This window comes from Octopus bimaculoides, chromosome 20 (assembly GCF_046866305.1).
Source record: "Octopus bimaculoides isolate indiv1 chromosome 20, ASM4686630v1, whole genome shotgun sequence".
NCBI classification, from domain to species: domain Eukaryota; kingdom Metazoa; phylum Mollusca; class Cephalopoda; order Octopoda; family Octopodidae; genus Octopus; species Octopus bimaculoides.
The window spans coordinates 41,529,059-41,550,597 of record NC_142947.1 but is presented as its reverse complement, the minus strand read 5'-3'; the positions used below and the strand labels follow the sequence as shown (position 1 = coordinate 41,550,597).

The 21,539-nt window shown below is 37.6% G+C and overlaps 1 protein-coding gene across 3 annotated transcripts in view; it reads left to right on the top strand.

The window, feature by feature from the left end:
- LOC106877964 (uncharacterized) overlaps positions 1-21,539 on the top strand; it is a 34,804-nt gene continuing 13,265 nt past the window's right edge. For 2 of the 3 annotated variants that reach the window (XM_014927042.3, XM_089338425.1), the window contains exon 1: positions 1-122. The gene's annotated coding sequence lies outside the window, so the exon portion shown is untranslated. Of the gene's footprint in view, positions 123-18,550; positions 20,778-21,539 lie in introns of those variants that run through there. The other variant, XM_014927041.3, reaches the window with a different exon arrangement.

Below are 21,539 nucleotides of genomic sequence, written 5' to 3'. Positions count from 1 at the left end.
GCAAATGACGTCATGTGTGTTATGGCGACTGTCAACCGACTTTGTGACTCCTTCATTGTCTTATTATTTATTTAACTACTCACGCTATGCATAAACTCTTCCTCGACAAGAGTTTGCTTCAGGTAAGTTCCGAAAAAAAAAAAAGAAACATTTTATTTTTGCTTTTTTTATTATTGTGGTTGGTGTTTTTTTTTAACATTTAAATGTATTACCTATTTATATTGTTGACTATATTACACTGAGTTATGCATTTTCGCTTTCTTTATCTCTATGAAATATGTCTTTGAGATAAAGAGTGAGGGAGAGAGAGAAAGAAACTAAGCTAGAGTGTGAGCGAAAGAGAGAAAGAAAAGCTGTACTAGAGTGTGAGTGGAAGAAAGTAAGACAGTGTGAGTGAAAGTGAGAGAGAGAAACTGAGACAGTGAGGGAGTGAAAGGGAGATAGACTAGTATAGAGTGTGAGTGTGCCGGACAGCTGCTTCGTTCTCTCTTTTTAGTATTACTCTTTCTCTCTCTCTCTCTTTGCGTTAACTTTGTTTATGTGTGGATGGCGAAGTCTTATTAAAATAACAAAAAGTCACCCGCAGAAGAATAACTGTGACTTGGTGGCTGCTGTTAAATGACAAGCAGGTTAACTATACTAAAGCCACTTCCTCCTCTTTTAATAAATTACCCTTCTGATTAAAAGAGAAATGGACAATGTGTTTTTATTATTTTCTTATTATTTATTGGAAAGATAAAGGAGTAAACGACAATCGGTTGAGCGTCGAACGAGAATGTCTTTCAGTATTTTTAGTTTGCCGTTTTACGTTGTTCTGAGTTCAAATCAAGCCCGGATCTAGTCTTTCTGGTGGAGGATGGAGTCGATAAAATAAGTACCAGGCACGTACCAGGGTCACTTTAATCGACTATATATTCTTGTCATGCAAAATGTTGGCCTGATGCCAATGTCAGAAAACATGTTTAGATCCAGAGATAACAATAGTCTTCTTCTCATCGTAAACAACCTAGCTTTTTGCTGCTTCCCGCAGTGTTTAGATACTGTTTAACCAACTGCTCTGCAGGGTCATCATTGTCACCACTGCATCACCTTTATTTAATGATTGCAGCTTGTCATGGTTCTCTTGTCAACCAGGTCAACTACGAATAAGTAAACTTCTAGTCGTGGCCACCCCGATTTTTTTCTTTTTTTTACTGATGTCTGCGATTAATTACTTCATCTCAATAGTTCCCTTTTGTAAGACAGTAAGATGTAATTTAGGAGAGATCTGGTTGCTATTCCTAGCAGGTCGGGCGACTGCGCAGAGGCTCCCTCCTTGGCTCGGTCATACATATTTTAATTGTTTGCTGATGAATTAATTAGTCAATTTGATGAATGCGTAGAGATGAACCCCTCTGTAGAGTCTTTGGTAATAACCAGCCACTCTACCCTGCTAGGATCTCCTCTCAGTTTCATCACATTTAGAAAAAACACGAATGCTATGGTCCCTCAATATCTTCCCATTAGATATATTTATATTTACCTGGAGCTTTTGATATGTGTAATGAATCACACACGTGTGTGTGTGAACTACCTTCCTCCAAGTGATGCGAAAATGAAATAGAAATTAAGAAATGCGAAACATCCATCCATCCCTGTTTGTTGTTTTCTTTTCTTTAATTATATGTCAACCATAATCAAGCAGATCTGAGATCAAAGCCATTCTAACCGTGACCATTCTGTCCATTATCATCATCATTTCAAGCAGTGTCCAGTCTAATGTATTCATCCTATTTTAAGATAGTTTAATTTGAATGAGATTTTGCTGCTCTTTCTAGCAGATCGAATGACCGCCTGATAGAGGCTCTCTCCGGTTGTTGTTTCGCTTCGGATCAGCTTTCATCGAACTAATCTATGATCAAAAGTTGTCCAGCCATGACCACCTTGTATTCTAAGGGTAGCTAGGACATTATCTAATGTATGTTTTTTTTTTTTTTTTTTTCCCCATCTTAAACGATGGGAAAATTTGGCTACTATTTCTGCTTATTGGCTGTTTCGATGTGTTGACAGATTCATAAATTAATTACAACGTGTTTTAATTATACTTACTACTACCAACCTTGACTTTAGAGTAACAGTAATAAAAATAAAAATTAGCTGAGGGTAGTAAATAGCACAATCAGTAGAGCGCTAGACATTAATGAAGTGCGTCATGTTATTTATGTTCTGAGTTCAAATCCAGCTGAATTCAACTTCGCTCTCATCCTTAACAAGTGCCAGTCAGATACGGAAATCAATGTAAATCGACTATACATTCGTGTCTGTGTTAGAAGCGAAAAGACGGTGGGACAGTGCCTAACAACCCCACACTGATTCTTAATAAAGACTGCGCTGGGTGATCAATGAACTTTTGAAGGGTTTTTGCACCATAAAACGAAAGGGCTCCGCACGGCTTGGTTGACCAAAATAAATAAAAAAAAGATGCACGAAGCTACTTTTTGTACGTTCGAGTAGACCAGTGGAAGGTGAGCTTTGGTGGCGGTTTCTCACCTGTGTATGGGGCGGGAGTTTGCCCATATTTCTATTCATTTACATTCATTGATTTATATTTTTTTTAATGAAATCTGTCTATTATTCTGTGTATTATTTTTGTCCAATTTTTACCTTGTCTTTATATATGTATCGCGTAACAGCTTTTCTTTATTTGTTGTTTTTGCATAACTACGTATTTGTATACCTCCACACGACCCATTTTATTACCTTTTTGGTTACACGTTTTGTATTCTTGAATGAGCCCCGATTACAAAAAGTAAGAAAAATTAAAATTATTATTATTATTAGCTAAGGAAATGGCAGTAAAACAGCGTTGGTCCAGTGGCCATCTGTATTTTATTGTTATTTCTCCTCAGGTCATCTCTGGTCGAAATGAACAACTGTGACAATCCTGTCTTTTTGCATATCACGGACTACATTGTAGCCTCTATTTAAGACTAATTCAATGCAAATTTGGCTGCTATTTCTAGTAGGTCGAGTGTCTGGGTAGATGCTCTCGAGTTGGCCCTCTACGTTCAGATTTCGAATTTCGCCGAAGTCGACTTTACTTTTTCCATTTTCAGGATCTATAAAATATATATATATATATACATATCAGTCAACTGGCGACAAGAATACACGCACCCAGTGTTTAGGGTTAAGGTTAGGGCCAGGGTTTTTGTTACGCCGAAAACAGGTGGTGTACGTATTCTTTACCTCCGCCCAGTCAACTATAGAATACAGTCATCTTGCACGGCTTCCTTACGAAATTCTGATTTTGAACCAGTATAATAATTAATCATTATACTAACCAAAATAATGATGTCCATTATAATCGGTGTATTTATTCGTTCATCCGCTTCCTTGGATGTGACACAGAGGAGAGCACATTCTGACCAACTCGTTTCAAAATACAGATGTTCTAAACAAATTATCATTAAAAGTTAGCGGAAAGGGTATATATAGTCATTTGATGTGATCGGCTCTAGCGCCTGACTGATCCTTTACTTTGTCAACCCCAGATAGTTGTAAAAACAAAGCTGAATCTCTCCGAGGTCGATCATAGTTGTCATCTTTCTGAGGTTGATAAACAGATTACCTGTCAAATGCTGGTGTTTTTATCCGTTCTTTCAGCCGGTGAAGCGCTTGACTGTGATTGTCTGCATCTTGAATTCAAATCCCACCGGAGTTGAGTTTTCATCGTTGCTTAATACTCGGTAGAGTCTTTAGAGCGTCGCTATATTCGTTCCAGTTCTCTACGCGCTACACGAAGTTCAAAACCTGCCGTGGTCAACTTTTGTCTTTTGTCCTTTCGGGGTCGATAAATCAACTACAAGTCCAGTTCTGATAATGAGTCTTCTCTCTCTGAAATGGGCAGCGGTCGTACCTAAAGAGGAATGGGTTACGATCGAACCCTTCCGACCCCATCAAGGCAAAGATAAAATGCCTTTCGCTATTTGTTCCAGTTCCGCGCTCTGAATTCAAATGTCACCATGGTCAACTTTGCCGTTCATCGTTTTTTGGATCCAGGGCATTGAATTGGCGGAATTGTTGAAGTATCAGATAAGATACCTTGCAAATAGTTCTTCCAGTTCTTTACGTTCTGAGTTAATGGAGAGAAGAGTTAATCCATTGCCCTGTTTAATGTATTATTCCTTGGGTATTCCTGAGGAGTTCACTCTGTTGAATATATTCGGAACAGGTTATCTGGTTTGAAGATGATTTCGTTTCTTTCTTTCCTTCATGTACGTTACGAATGTCTATGAAATAAGTACCTGTAATATATTGTTGCATCGATTTAATCTTATGTATTTTATGGCCATCACTAAAGATATTTGGCCTTCTGCCAATATCAAAAATCGTTACCATTGTTTTGTGTTGTTGCTGTGTGCCATATTATATACTTGGTTACGAAAATGGGGCGGGAGGGGATGGAAAATATACGTGTGAGACGGACGACGAAAGAAAAAAAAGTAAGAAAGCGGGTGAGAGAAACAAGGTGGGGGTGGAGATTGTCTTCCTATGAAGTTTTGTTACAAAGAAAACAAAATGTTCAGTCAGCTGTTTATCGTTTGAAATTTCTTCGCCGACAGTCGACTCGAAACAGTGATCCGTGTTTGTGCGCGCGTTGGCATATGCTGCTTATGTGTGAGAAAGGGACCAAGAGAGAAAGATTCTCTCTCGGGTCCATTCATATTGGACTGTTTGATAATCGTATTGATTAGAGTTGTTAAAAAAGAAAACAATTTTTCCTGTCATTTTTCTGTTTAACATTTTTAAACACACACACACAGGTATTTATACGCACAAATCATAATTAACAAAATATTAGATTTTGCACATCTTTATTATTCCTTTTTCTTTAGACTACTCGTGCAGGAGGGTCGTTCGTTGCCTCTGGGATTGATGATACCGGCAATATGTTTAGGATCAGGTTTGGAGGTGGTTAACTTATTCCTTCGTTTAGTTTAACATCTACTTAATTCTTTTAGCGGAATCCACGCTGTTGCATTGTACACTGGATTCCGACCCCACTGTAATTAAAAAGAAAAATTAAATCAGCAACACTTCTCTACTTATGTGCAAGCTTTCTGTTATGGAAATCATCGTCATCGACATCATCATCATCATCAATAGTAGTAGTAGTAGTAGTAGTAGTAGTAGTGATAATATGCCACTGTGACCACTACTACTGGTGGTGTGTTTTCTTTCCCCCGGCACTCAATCTGCACCACACGTTCCGTGTACTGAGGTATTGACAACAATATCAACATCAGCATCATCATCATCGTTATCGTCATTGATGTTAATTAGTAAGTTTCTCGTATTTGTTTACTCCTTTATTTTTTTTTTATTTCGTTTTTGAAATCGTTATCGCAGTTCAAATCCCGCCGAGTACTTTTGCTTTTTATTCCTTAGGAGGTCGATAATTAGAAGTGCCATTTAAATAAGGCACGGACAACCTTGTCCGAGAATCGAGCCGCATGAAACAGGGCTCGTCATCGGACGGGCCGCACCACTAAAAAAAAAAATAGTTAATTAACGTTGTTTTCCTCAGGAAATTGCGTGTTTTATTTATAAAGTCCCGCTAACCACAAATTGCAGTGAATTTAATCAACTTTTACATTCACTTACCCTCAACCACCAAATCTCTCGCTCTGTGCCTATGTTAGGAATTATTTGAGCGGTGGAGTATTAGAACCACCAGGCAAAATTTTTAGTAGTTTTTCTTTCAGTTTTACGTTCTGAGTTCAAATTCCGATGAGGTCGACTTTGCTTTCATCCTCTTGAGGTCGATAAAATAAAGAACCAGTCAAGAATTGAGGGGTCAAAAATTGCTGTCCTTGTACCAAAATTTGAATGAATGCCCGTCTTTACATTCTGAGTTCAAATTCTGCCTAGGTTGACTTTGCCTTTCATCCATCGGGTCGTTGAGATAACTACCAGTTGAGCACTAGGTTCGATGTAATCGACTTAGTATCCTCCACCGAAATTTCAGGCCTTATACCTACAGTAGAAAGGATTATTATCATTATTAAGGCGACGAGGTGGCAGAATCATTAGCATGCCGGACTAAATGTTTAGCAGGATTTCTTCCGGCTTTGTGTTCTGAGTTTAGATTCTGGCAAGGTCGACTTTCCTTTCATCCTTTCAGAGTTGAGAAAATAGATACCAGTTGATCACCAGGGTCTATGTAATCGACTAGACCCCCCTCCTACCTCCCATCCACCAAAACAATTCAGGCCTTGTGCCTATGGCAAATAGAAAGAATTATTATTATTGTTGTTGTTGTTGCTGTCATTATTGGTCTTCTCTGTTTAACATTTTCCCTTTCTGTTACTCTTGTGAAGTCTCCTTACTATCAATCAGCTTCTTTGATAAACAGTCCGCTGGGGGGTATAGTATGCGACCTAGATTTGAACTAAAGTTGTTTACTGTTTCGTGTCGCCTGCTCCGACTCTGAATATGTTATTTTTCTTTTGACTCGTGCATATGCATTGCGGAATTCCCTCCCCCTACACCTACTGAAAACTAAATAGACCGAATGATGACTTGACTACCACACACACACACACACATGCAAGATACATATAATTGCATTTGTGTATGTGTGTACACAGACCTATTATTTGTGTGTGTGTTTGTATTTGTCTCTCACCTCTTGACAACTGCTGTTGGTTTGTTTACGTCCATATGACTTAGCAACTCAACAATTCATTTGTTTATAGGTTAATTAGTTAACTAGTTGAGTAGAAACAAAAGCTGTGCTCGTGTTTTTATGTAAAATTAACCTCACAAGCTGTAAACACACACACACAGAAACACACAGACAGACAGACACGTGTGTAATCCTTTCTACTATAGGCACAAGGCCTGAAATTTTAGGGGAGGTGGCTAGTTGATTACATTGACCAAGAGTGTGTAACTGGTATCTCATCCTGAGTGGATAAATCTTTTGCCTTTTACACACACACACACACATATATGTATGTATGTATGTATAATACTTGTAAATGCATGTATTATTTATGTCTTACATATTCATTTATTTATAATGTAAAATAATTACTTTATTTTTCATAATTTTTTTTTTTTTTGAAAGATAAGTGCATGCCCTCTGTAGGGCTTTGGAACTCCAAGGCACTGTAACTCCAAATGAGGCTCCGTCTTATGTTGATATATAAATAAAAAAACTTTTGTTACAAATGTAATTTAAAATCCTTTAATGATTGAATTAATTTTTTCTTACTGCTATATTTCTTACTGCCTGACTGGCACCTGTGCTAATGGCATGTAAAAAGCACCATTTGAGCATGGCCAATGCCAGTGCTGCCTGACTGGGATTCGTGCCAGTGGTACATAAAAAGCACCATTCAAGCATGGCTGATGCCACTGCCGACACCAGCACCCACTACACTCTCGGAATGGTTGGTATTAGGAAGGGCATCCAGCAGTAGAAACCCTGCCAAATCAGACTGGAGCCTGGTGCAGCCTCCCGGCCTGCCAGTTCTCAGTCAAACCGTCCAACCCATGCCAGTGAGGAAAGTAGATGTTAAACAACGACAATGATATTGTCTTGCCCTTAGACAACTCTGAATGAGCAGGCCCAGGGCCCTGACCATCCCATCTCTTTGTACATCAAAGATATTAAACAATGTATTCTTCCTTATTTCAGGTAGATTGTGACTGGAGAAAATTCGGTTACAGTTTCCTGTAAGTGGAATGAACGTATGGGGTCTACCTCATTTATTTAGCATGTTTTATAAATTATGTTGCACACACAGACATTCATGTATGCATATACGTGGGCAAACATTCACGCACAAAAGTTCAAATCACATCGAAGTCAAATTTCAAACTCTCCCGAGGTCAATAAGTTAAAGTATCGGTCAAGTACGAGAGCTGATAGTCTTGGCTACTTCTGCTTCCTGAAATTTAAGACATAACAACAGCCACAATCAACATATACATAGACAAGCACTTCTACATGTGTGTATTTTTATGTATGCGTGCATACACTCTCTCAAATAACTTGTGTATGTGTTAAGAGGTGATATAACATTTTTTTTTTAAGTGCTAATTAAGGAATTTATATTATTTACATTTTACGGATATTCGTCCTCATCTTGTTTGTTGTTAACACAACGTTTCGGCTGATATACCCTCCAGCCTTCGTCAGGTGTCTTGGGGAAATTTCGAACCTGGGTTCTCATTCCTATCGATGTTACTATTATTATTATTATTATTATTATTATTATATTATTATTATTATATTATTATTATTATTACTATTATTAATCAGGTCGCTGCCGTGAATCGAACTCGGAACCTTGGGGTTAGTAGCCTGCGCTCTTAACCACTACGCCATATGCCCGTGGAATCGATAGGAATGAGAACCCAGGTTCGAAATTTCCCGAAGACACCTGACGAAGGCTGGAGGGTATATCAGCCGAAACGTTGTGTTAACAACAAACAAGATGAGGACGAATATCCGTCAAATGTAAATAATGTAAATAATTCCTCGTCTCTTAAATATAGAACTGAAGGAATTTATAATATAAAACAATTGATTATGTGTGTTTGTGTACTCTCATAACTTCCATAAGCCTCCCTTCCTGCCATGATCTCCACCTGTTTCAAGTCCAGACTCGAGGAATTGAGTATTGTCCCTAGGCTTAGGACAGTAAGAATGACTTGTCAATGAGAGAGCCAGAGACGAAAACAAAAGTTTTCAAACCATCAATGAGTCAAATTGTACACTGACGGTACTAATGTAATTCCAATTGTGAATGAGGTACTGGAGATAAAACATGGACTTATGGTTTCACATGTTTACAGCCTTTGGCAAAGTTCTGTAGGAAATTTAAAAGTAGTGAAAGTGACAAGTCAGGTTACATCCTGTTATGAGTGAGGATGTTGTTGCTGAACATGGACATGTAGTAACCTGTATTACCATGAAGATGAGTACACGTATATGTTCATATGTATATGCATGATATGCCTGTGTACATATATGTATTGATATAATATATATATATATATATAAATTGTGTGTGCATGTATGTGTGTATGTATATTTATATAAAGTGTATGTGTGTGTGTGTGTATATATATATGCATATATATATATATATATATCTATATATATATATATATGTGTGTGTGTGTGTGTGTGTGTATATATATGTCAAATCGTTCAACCCATGCTAGCATGGAAGGCGGACGTTAAACGATGATGATGATGATGATGATATATATATATACATACTCTTGTGTCTGGGGAGAGTCATTTTCTTTTTGTGCCGTATAATTTAACACACTCACCGGTAAAGACAGTCAAGACTATTGAAAAGGTTGCAAGACGCAACGAAAATTTTAGGAAAATAAAAATAAGGAATAAGTGGAAATTGTACCGGTGAGTGTGTTAAATTATAAGGCACAAAAAGAAAATGACTCTCCCTAGACACAACAGAATATGCTTCAACACACGAACTCACAAAGGCACACTGAGTTACGATTATCATAGTCCCTCAGTCATTGGGAACGAGACAGGAACGTCTTTTCCTCTACAGAAAGCAGCCAACAAAATATTTTTTTGTAGTGTGGTTGAGGCTTGCCAAGCTGGAATTTAATTAGTATAAGCATGGATATATTGTCTTGCAATATTTTCCCATTTACCTTTGTTTTACGGTGTGAAGTCTGTGTATTGCGATTGCTTCTTGTTTGAAAGGTATGGTGAGCACCTTTTCTTGCTTGTGTAGGTTAGACAGGTCTTCTCCAGCACAATTTTTCATCACAGTTTTTCGTCCTTCAAGAGTTTCAGCATTTGGGTATCAGTCTTCATCATTTCATCCCATGTCTTTGATCTTCTTTCATATTTTACATCCACTTTGAGTGCATGGCATTTATTCACAGAACCAGTACCCTGTGTGTGTGTGTGCATCACATGCCTGTACTGATGTAATTTTCTCCATTGCACACTACATCCTATTCATTTGTGTATCCAAGTTTTTCTTTCAGCTCATTTGTGTTCCATTATTTGTACACATCAGCATAACCTATCAGATTACTCAGTTCATATATATATACTGGTCTATGAGGGCATTCAAAAATAATTAACAGTGCCCCTCTTTCAGACTAGTAAAGTAAAAAAGGAAAAAAGCATTCTTGCTTCATTTCTCTCTAGCCTTTGCAAGTCCTCTACATTTACAGCAAAACATGCAGTATTGCACTTCAAAATCAAGCCAGCCCTTTATTACTAGATACGATAACAGCAGCTTAAATTTGAACCTTTACCAACTTTAGTGTGGCAGCTATGCATTTAGAATACCCACCTGAGTAACTTAAACTGTCAGCTAATTATAAGGAGTTTTCAGAGTATTTAAAAGAATTTATTTCACATATATTCTTACTGCTCGCTTCTCTACCACATATGTGCTGCATATGGCTTCTAACTCTCCTGTTACTCTGCCAATGATCTCACATTATCAGTTGTGAGTCTGCAATTTACCATTAGTACAGAGTATGGGATTCCTAAGTACTCTGTTTCTGTATATTGAGCATGGCTACTTTCCTGATGCCAGTGGGACCCTGTCTTCTTTACTGCTAACCGAAATGCTAGTCTTTTTGCTAGAACTGAATACATTCAAAGACGCATGTAATACAAGTACATATATATATATATATATATATATATATATATATATATATATATATATATATATATATATATACACACACTACGACTTTGTTGATCACCGAATTAAAATTTTCAAATGGAAAAAAATTAATGACACTTTCGTAGATGATTGTGATAGTTGTCACCATTGTAATGGTGTATGGTTTGTGCCGGTGGCAGTTGTAATAATGTACGGTTTGTGTTGGTGGTTGTCGTGATGTGATAATTGATGATATTTAGTTTGCACTCGGGTTTTTCTAGCATACTGCTGTTGTTGCTACTACTACTACTACTACTACTACTACTACTACTACTACTACTACTACTAGTGGTAGTGGTGATGATAGAGGTTTGGAGACTAATAATTTTTTATTGTTGTATTTAAGTAAACAACTAGATTTGTGTGTATATATATATATATATATATATATATATATATATATATATATATATACATAATGTGTGTGTATGTATACACCCACATATATGCATATGGATGCATACATATAATTAGTGCCATTGTTATGTTATGAGGATGGTGATGATTATCTTGGTGAAAATCACCAAAATCAGTTGCTTTGCGTGTGTGTGTGTGTGTGTGTGTAAGAGAACGAGAGAGAGAGAGAGAGAGAGAGAGATCGTGTAAGTTTGTGTGAGCAAGAGATAGTGTGTGTGTGTGTGCTGTGTGTACATGCGCGTGTGCAACAAATAAGGACAAAGTTAGAGAAGGGGGTCAGGGAGACGGCGATGTGACTGTGTTTAGTCAGCAGCAACAACAACAACAGCTGCAACAGCAGCAGCAGCAGCAACAACAACAACGACAGTAGCAGCCATGGCAGCAGCAGCAGCAACAATAACAACAACAACAACAACAACAACAACAGCTTTAGCTGCAGCAATAACAGGAACAGCCATTGTAAGAGAACAACCATGGTAGCAGCGGCAGTAACAACAACAACAACAACAACAACAGCCATTGTAAGAATTAATAGCAGCAGCAGCAGCAATAACAACACTAACATGCTCAGCCGAAAGGCAGGGAGACCCAGGATTATGGGGGTGGGAACGTGATGGGAGGTAGAACAACGACAGAGTTGGGAAGGGGACAGGGTGCTTCTATTGTGGAAAAATATCCTTGTTTGTACTTGGGGGACAGATGATAGTGAAACGGATGCTAGCATTGTAGTAGTAGTAGTAGTTGTAATTTCTAATTTAGGCACAAGGCCAACAATTCTAAGTGAAGGGAGTTAGTTAATTGCATCGACCCCAGTATTTTACTGGTGCTTTATTTTATCAACAGCCCCCCCCCCCCCAACATGAAAGGCAAAAATTGACTTTTGTGGTGTTTGAACTCAGAATATCTCTTTATATTCTGTGCTCAACTCCTGCCAGGATCAACTTTGCCTTTCATCCTGCTACCATGGCTGCGGTGAATAAACTGTCGTCTAAATTACACAATTACACATTTTAACATATATTTATCAAAATTACATGAAAATATCTTGAAATACTAAAGAGTAAATTTATTCAATAAAATCACCATTGGTTTCAACCACGGCCTCCAGATGACTTTGGAATCTCCTTTTTAAGTTGGTGAATTCACCCTTCTTTGCCTTCAGGTCATCTTTGGTGGTACAAGGAGTTTTGTTGGTCTCTCACTCAACTGCACCCCACACATAATAAAAGGGGGTTGCAGTCTGGGGAGTTAAATATTAGGGGTGATGTGGTCACAGAAACTGACTGACAGCCATGACTGGGTTCTCCTGCTTGTGTGGCATGGTGCAGAGTCCTGTTATCAAACATAGGATCTTCCAGCAGCCACCCTCTTGACCCAAGGCAGCACTACTTTCTCCAGGCACTTGACAGGCCTCTGTGTTGAATTTGAAGCTGTGTGGGAAGATGAATGGAAGCATAATGTCACCATCACTAGTGATCGCGCAAACACCATAATGTTGACTCAATGTTTAATTTTTATCACTCTCGCTACATGTCCTCAGATTGACACCCAAATACTCTGAAATGTTCATACTGGAGCTTCTGGTATGAATGCCAAGCCAAGCAGTGCAGTATGTTATTTCCAAATTTCTGGCAGAGTGAATTGCATCATGGTGTTGTTTTTCTCATAGACAGTGCCCAACTGACCCTACTATACTGTGTAGTTGACAAAATCAAAAACAAACAATGCACATGTGGGGAATTAAAAATATAAAATGGCGATAATTTACCCATCACACCCTGTATATATACACAAGTAAGCACATAAATGCAAAACAAGGTGAAAAAAATAGTACTCAAATACCTAAGGTAGAGTAATATGCTTTTATTGAAGCTGCAAAATCTTCACAAAACTGTTACTCAGAGCATATATATACATGTAACTACATGTGGATTGTTGGCTATTTTTTTCCTCCATCTTCCTTTTCTCTTGAACTTTCCTCTGTTTCACATTTCTGAAGAAGAGCTTTTCTCAAAACGTAAAACAACCTTTCTTTCCTTCCCTGAGTGTCTGCTAATACTTTATATGTACCACGTTCTCGCATTAATATAAAATACCTCACTTCATTATTAAACTGGTGTCTGAAACATAACAAAAGAATTTCACATAAAATTATAATGAGAGATCTAAATTTCAAATATAAAGCATTTTAAGACAGGTTGCTTTGTATCACAGAACCAAGAGCGGTTTCAAGCAGATTTGTATCAAAATAGTTAACCAATGTCGTGTGGCCATCTGATTTATAATGAGTGTTATCTCACAAGGCCTGCTTCTAGAAAAAAAAAATTGTCTGTGATTAATGTAGAGGAATAAACTTGAATACCGAAAGGCAATTACTCTACCGTTTCTGGCAATCTATATCTATCAATGATAAATAAAGCAGATGAAGTAGCAGCAATAATTGAGCATCTTGTGTTTAGTTAGATCGATATAAATATGTTGAGTTCAGATCCTGCCAGGATCTTCTTGACTTAGAGCAAACAAATTGCTTTTCAGTATTCACGTCTTTATTCCTCTACATCAGTCACAGATGAGTTTTGTTTTGTTTTTTTTTGTATATTTTTGTTGTTGTTTTTTTTTTTTTTAAATTTTGTCCAGCAGCAAGACTCATGAGATATTACTCATTATTAATTAGGTGACACCACATCAACTTGTTTAACTCTAGGTTAGAATTGATGATGCAGACCCATGATGAAAGCATTTTGGCTGTAACCAACCTGTTTTTGTTAATTTATTTTCTGGCATAATTAGATTCTAAAACTTACTGTATTCAATGTGTCCTTTACTTTTGAAAATTGTGGTGTGCGATTTGAAGGTGGTTTGATTATTATACTCAACAGTTTCTAGATTTGGTATTTGTTTTGGATGCTTGTAGAGTAAGGTTTGTTGAGGGATGAGATATGCAAGTCAAGGATTGGTGAGGAGGATTCATGGATATCAGATACTAATGTAAGGTTGTTATGGTGTTGGTGCTACATAGCATAATTCTTTTTCTGGAGTGGGGCAGCATATAATGCAGTGGAGTATCATATAATATAATACATAGCTCTTTCTCTCTCATTCTCTCTCTCTCTCTCCCTCTCTCTCTCTCTCACACACACACACACATTTTATTCATAACCATGGATACAACTATATATTTTGTTTTACACTGACTCTCTTCTTGCAGTTTGTATTTATAGCTAGGTAGACAGAGGAATCTAGGTAGAAAGACTACTATAAAGATATATAAAGGGTTGAAGGATTGCCATACCATTAGATGTGGGGTTGTGAGTGAAAAGCAGTGGATTAAAAGTTTAGTAAGTGCTTTGGTGATGGCTGTGGTGACCATGTTCCTACAAAAACATGTTACCTTCAGGACAAAAGTCCCTTTAGTATTAATAAAAACCTAGCAAACAACCACCTTTAGCATGCAGAGCACTCTGTCAAATGTAGTGTTCATTTATTTTGAATTAATCACACATTATCTCACAAATTTTGATGATGTGATTGTCTATTTTTAGAATGACATAGTAAGGTAGGTGTGAGAGGCTGGATCTGGTTGGTTTTAACATAAAACAGGTAGAATATTTGGGTCAAATATGCCCAGTTTAAATGCTAAAGGGTTAATGTATATCTTGCCCTCTCTCTACGTACCTCTCTCACAATATCCTTCACTCTACTCACACCACGACCCCCACCTTGGATGACTTACTCATTCCAACACCCATTGTCTGCTATGGCACAAGGATTCCTGGATGGCTGGTCTACAGCTCTGCTATTCATATTGCCAGCTGACCAACCAGAAGGCCCAGGGTAGTTGAACAATATGTACAGAGACAACTGGACACGGTTACTGTTCTACAATGCCATTTCAGAACAATAATATATATATGTATGTGTGTGTGTGTGTGTGTGTATCTAATATATATATATCATCATCGTCGTTTAACGTCCACTTTCCATGCTAGCATGGGTTGGACGGTTTGACTGAGGACTGGCAAGCCAGAAGGCTGCAACAGGCTCCAGTCCGATCTGGCAAACTTTCTGCAGCTGGATGCCCTTCCTAATGCCAGCCACTCTGAGAGCGTAGTGGGTGCGTTTCACATGCCACCAGCATGAGGGCCAGTCAGGCGGTACTGGCATCAACCACGCTTGGAATGGTGCTTTTCATGTGCCACCGGCACAGAAACCAGTCGGGTGGCACTGGCAATGACCACGCTCAAATGGTGCATTTTACATGCCACCGGCACATATATATATATATATATATATATATATATATACATACACACACACACATATGTATTGTATGTGCATATACAAGATTCCTTGTAGTTTACCTGATTATACCCAACCACTAAGTTCTGTGAACTGCCTCTCACTATGCTTACACTTCAACTCTGTCTTTCTTCAACTTCTCTTTTTGTCTACCCCCTGATGCAGGATTGCATCCGAAATGTTGGATATTCCATTCCTCACAGCAAGTTCAGTGTACCCTTTTCACATTTTCTGTATATATATACATACATACATATATATATATATATATATATATATATATGTATGCATATATATGTATGTGTATATATATATATATGTGTGTGTGTGTATATATATATGTGTGTGTGTAAGTATGTATATTTATATATATATATAGGTGTGGCTGTGTGGTAAGAAGCTAGCTTACCAATCACATGGTTCCAGGTTCAGTCCCACTCTGTGGCACCTTGGGCAAGCGTCTTCTACTATAGCCTTGGGGCCGACCAAAGCCATGTGAGTAGATTTGGTAGACCAAAACTGAAAGAAGCCTGTTGTATATATATGTATACATATATATATATATATGTGTGTGTGTGTCTGTGTTTGTCCCCCTACCATCAGTTGACAACCAATGTTGGTTTGTTTAAATACCCAAAAGTTAGCGGTTTAGCAAAAGGACCTGATAGAATAAGCGCTAGGCTTACAAAGAATAAGTCCTGGGGTCGATTTCTTTGACTAAAGGCAGTGCTCCAGCATGGCCTGGAGTCAAATGACTGAAAAGAAAAGAATAAAAGAATATATATATGTGTGTATTTATGCATATATATATATGTGCATGTGTGTATGTGTGTGTTGTATATATATATATATATATATATATATATATACATATTTATATATATATATATATATATATATATATATACACACATACATTCATAGATACATATGTGTGTATATATATATATATATATATACACATATATACATACATATACAGAGAGAGAGAGATAGATTGATTGATAGTTTATCAAATATAGGTTTGTTGATGCACTATACACACATACGCACTGGTATTTTTGTTTTGGTATCCCCCCCCCCTTTTGCTTGCTAGTGTATAACTGTGAAGTTGCAATCACAACAACATGAACATAATTTTGTTCATGTTATTTGGCAGCAGTGGAACAACAAAGGTTCTGCTCTGTTGTAAAGGCTTATCATCATCACTATAATCATCAATAACAACACTAACAAGAGCAGCAGTAGTAGTAGTAGTAGTAGTAGTAGTAGTAGTAGTAGTAGCAGCAGCAGCAGCAGTAGCATTGGTGGTGGTAGTGGGTTTAGTTCTGGTGCTAGTGGTAGTACAACAACAATGGATTAGCATCAGAGAACTAGCACACTACAATAACATGCACTGCAATATAGCAACAACAACAAAGATGTTTGTTCATTGCTACAGCAATTACAAAAAAACAACAATAGCTTTGAACAACAGTCACAATGGTAGATTCAAGACAACAATAACAACATCTATAACGACCAAGTAATTTCAAAACAACAGTGACAACAACACCAACAACAGCAGTAGTAGCAGATTCAAAACAATGGCAACAACTACAACAGCATTATCAAAAAAATAAAGAACCACAGCTAATTTCAAAACAAGTAAGCAACTTCATATCAACAGCAGCAGCAGCTGTATATAGATTTTGAACAATAACAACAACAGTATCTTCAAAACAACAACTATTTTCCATTAATATTCAACAACAATTGCATCAGCAAGGTGTCAGTGAGTTGAATTGTGATATTCTAAATGATGTTCTAAATCCTCAATTATCTGAAGTTTCTCTATTATTTGGAGAAAGAAAACAAACACCTAGTGGTCACAGTCAGCAACTCTCAGAAGGAGAATTAATTTCAATAAATCAGAAATTAATTGCATGAAATTAATTTACATGTTTTGAGTAAAATCTGATCTTTGTTAGGGTTAGGGTTAGGGACAACTGGCGATATGTTTCAGTCGTATTGGACCTTGTCAACATAGTATAGTCAACTCAAACTTACTTTGATCAGTCAACAGAAGTTTCTACTTATAGAAAAAGAATTATGAGCATTTTTTGGCCTTTAGTAATAATTATAATGACATATACATATAGGCGCAGGTGTGGTAAGAAGCCTGCTTCTCAACCACATGGTTCCAGGTTCTGTCCCACTGTGTGACACCTCAGGTAAGTGTCTTCTACTATAGCCTCAGGCCGACCAAAGCCTAAGTGGATTTGGTAGACAGAAACTGAAAGAGGCCTATTTCTCTCACTCTCTCTCTCTCTCTCTCTCTCTCTCTCTATATATATATATATATATATATATATATATATATATATATATATATATATATGTGTGTGTGTGTGTGTTGGTGTTTGTCCCTCCACCATTGCTTGACAACCAGTGTTGCATTCCTGTAACTTAGCGGTTTGGCAAAAGAGACTGATAGAATAAGTATCAGGCTTTAAAAAAAACAATAATAAATCCTGGGGGCTATTTGCCTGACTAAAAACCCTTCAAGGTGGTGCCCCAGCATGGGCACAGTCAAATGATTGAAATAAGTAAAAGTTAAACGAAAAGATACGAATTAAGGGAAATAACTCGAGTTGCTCAATAGCATTTATCATTTTAGTCAGGTGAGAAAACTGGCCCTTCACACAGCCTCCAAGACTAGTAAGAGGGGGGAAGGAAAGAAATTATCCTCAAATTGGAGACCTGGCCTCAATGTTTATCATAGGTATCCAAGATGTTAGATAGTCATATTAAACTAGGCAACAGATTAACCTTACCACTCAAGTAAGCCACAGAAGGATTTGAACTCAGAGTGCAAAGAGTCTGGAATATATACTGCAAGGTATCCAGTCCAACATTCTTACAGTTCGTTTCAATCCATAGCCTTAGATTGGTACCCCTCTCATCGAATCTGAAAGTATGAACAGCAAGATGATTTCAGAGAAATTTAAACTCAGGATGCTAATTGTCAGAACAAATATTACAAAGCAGTCTAACTAACACTTGAACAACTCTGCCAATTTGATGCCTATATAACTTTAGGTAAGTTAAAAAGGTGACTTACTGAATGATGTACACCAACAATTATCAATCAACTGCAGTCTGACTTGAGCTTACCGTCTCATCTGGGCACGGCTTGTACAAGTCTAACTCTTTAGCAGTCAAATTACTCTGTCAAATATAACGTTTATTTATTCACGTTGTTTCGAATTAATCATGATTATCTCATAGCTTCAAGATTTTGATGATGAGATTGTTTATTTTTAGAATGATATTGTAGGGCAGTGGAGGCGCAATGGCCCAGTGGTTAGGGCAGTGGACTCGCGGTCATAGTATCACAGTTTCGATTCCCAGACCGGGCGTTGTGTGTGTTTATTGAGCGAAAACACCTAAAGCTCCACGAGGCTACGGCAGGAGATGGTGGAGAACCCTGCTGTATTCTTTCACCACAACTTTCTCTCACTCTTACTTCCTCTTTCTGTTGTGCTTGTAATTCAAAGGTCAGCCTTGTCGTACTGTGTCACGCTGAATATCCCCGAGAGCTAGTTTCCGTCTATCAAATCCACTCACAAGGCTTTGGTCGGCCCGAGGCTATAGTAGAAGACACTTGTCCAAGGTGCCACGCAGTGGAACTGAACCCGGAACCATGTGGTTGGTAAGCAAGCTACTTACAAAATGAAAAAAAAAAAGAAACAAGATTAGAAGAACAGAACCAAACAGCAATTATTAGTGACATGAAGAAAAAGCGGAGTAATTTCCAGAAATTAAGAATTCATTATATAAAATTGATTAACATAATTAAGTTTAGGGAGTGGTCTGATTTTTGTTTTGCAGGCATCGACAGTTTTAATACAACAATTGCAACAACAAAACTTTGCTAGATTTGGTGGAAACAACAACAACATTTGCAAATGACACAATGCACAAGCGTTATCTACATTATAGCAACAACAACATTCATAGTAATAACCTCAACAATTACAACAGCAATAGCAACATCAGTTCATTTGTACTAAACAACAGGACAATAACAACAACAACAATGATGACGATGATGATAACTGAAGCTGTAATTGTACAAGAACAATGGCAGGCAGCACTGAACTGTTACTCACCACCAGCTGCTGCTGGTGATGCCGCTGGTGGTGAGTAACATGAGCTACAACAACAACATTAGCCCAGCAAATGGTGTAGTTAGTTGTACAAGAACAATGGCAGAGCTCTGTCTACAAGAACGACAACAACAACAGCAGCAGTAGTTTATTGCTGCAACAACAGCAGCAGCTGTAGCAGTGAGCTGGTTACAACAACAACTACTACCACCACCACCACACCACACCACCACTACTACTACCTACTGCCCCCCCCCCCCAAGCAAAGCAATAAAACTGGAGATGTAGTTGTAACAATAACCATTGAATGTATAGTTGTACAAGAACAAAAGCAGTGATCTAACTACAACAACAACAACAACAGTCTTAGTAGTGGACCAGCTATGCCAAACAGCAGCAGCAGCAGTGAAGTGGCTGTAACAACAACAACAACAACAACACCAGTGGACTAGCAACAGCAACAAAGTCCACCATAGCTACAATAACAGCAGTCGTAGCAGTCAACCAGATATCGCAACAACAACAACAAGAAAGACAGCCATAGCTACAGCAACAACAATGACTGTCATAGCAGTAGTAGTAGTAGTAGCAGTGAACCAGCTACAACAACAAAGACAAGTATAGCTACAGTGGCAACAACAGCCATAGCAGTAGTCGCTGTGAGTTGGCTACAATAACAAAGACAGCCATAGCTACAACAACAACGATTACGACGAGGAGGACAGCCGTAGTAGTCGCAGTGAACCTAGCTACAACAATAAGAACAGCCATAGTAGTAGTAGCAGCAGCAACAATGAGCTAACAACAACAACAACAACAGGAATGTCAATAGCAGCAGCAGCAGCAGTGAACTAGTTACAACAATAGCAAGCAACATTAACATTAGTGCAATCTAAACTGTAGGCTGTATTTGTACAAGAACAATGGCAATGCAATATAGTAGCAAGTAAAGCAGCTGTACAATAACAACAACAACAACAACAACTGCAGTGTCGTAGCAACATGATACAGTTGAATCAAAACACAAAAGATTCAAGGTTCAGCGTGAAAGGGACGTGCCTGTAGCTGTTGCTCTCTCTTTGACTCCCTCAGTCCACTGGATGGATGATATAGCAAGCAACTGAAGAAAGCTGGATGGAATAAAGAAGATTTGCCGGATCACGAAATGAATATTTTTGAGGTTTGTTTTTCTCTTGTTACCGTATCAATGTAACGTTTTATTGGCAACACAAAAATACAGCTGATGTGTGTAATGTAAGGTTTTTATTGCATATAGGATGGAAATAACTTGAGTTAAGATATGCAAGGTTTGCTGTTGTTGTTGTTGTTGCTGTTTGACAGAACATATTTGAACGACTACAGTGAGCTGGTCTTTTAACATTTGAAATGTGAGGAAACCTGTAAGGTTTAATAGCTGTTTTGAGCTGCTTTGCTGCTAGTGGAGAAGAAAATACCTGTGTGGTTATTGATTAATAACACACAGGATCACTGTTTAGCCTGATTCTGAGTTTTGTAAAATGCTGAATGATTTGAGCTTCTAATGTACATGTTTGGTCAAGTCAGATCTTTATACTTGTCTGTTTTACATTTATATTTACATTTTCTTTTTGTGTGATCTGCCCCCATCCTGCAGAGTTGAATATTTATATAGGAAGTGTTGAAGTAAATGTTTCTTAACTTTCAACCATGAAGATGGAATCATTTATTTTCAGCTAGACAGACTAAAGACACACAATGATACACTAATTACCCAAGGTACTATACAATATTCATCACAAAATTTGAACTCATGACTCTATCATAAACAGTCTAGCATTTTAATATTATAAATTGAGTTAACAAAATAAAATATTCCTGAGGTTTGGAATATGTTCAGAAGGAGATGAATGAGAGTGTCTAGTTCTGAAAAAAATTTTTTGTGCCTTTTAAAAACACCAAATTG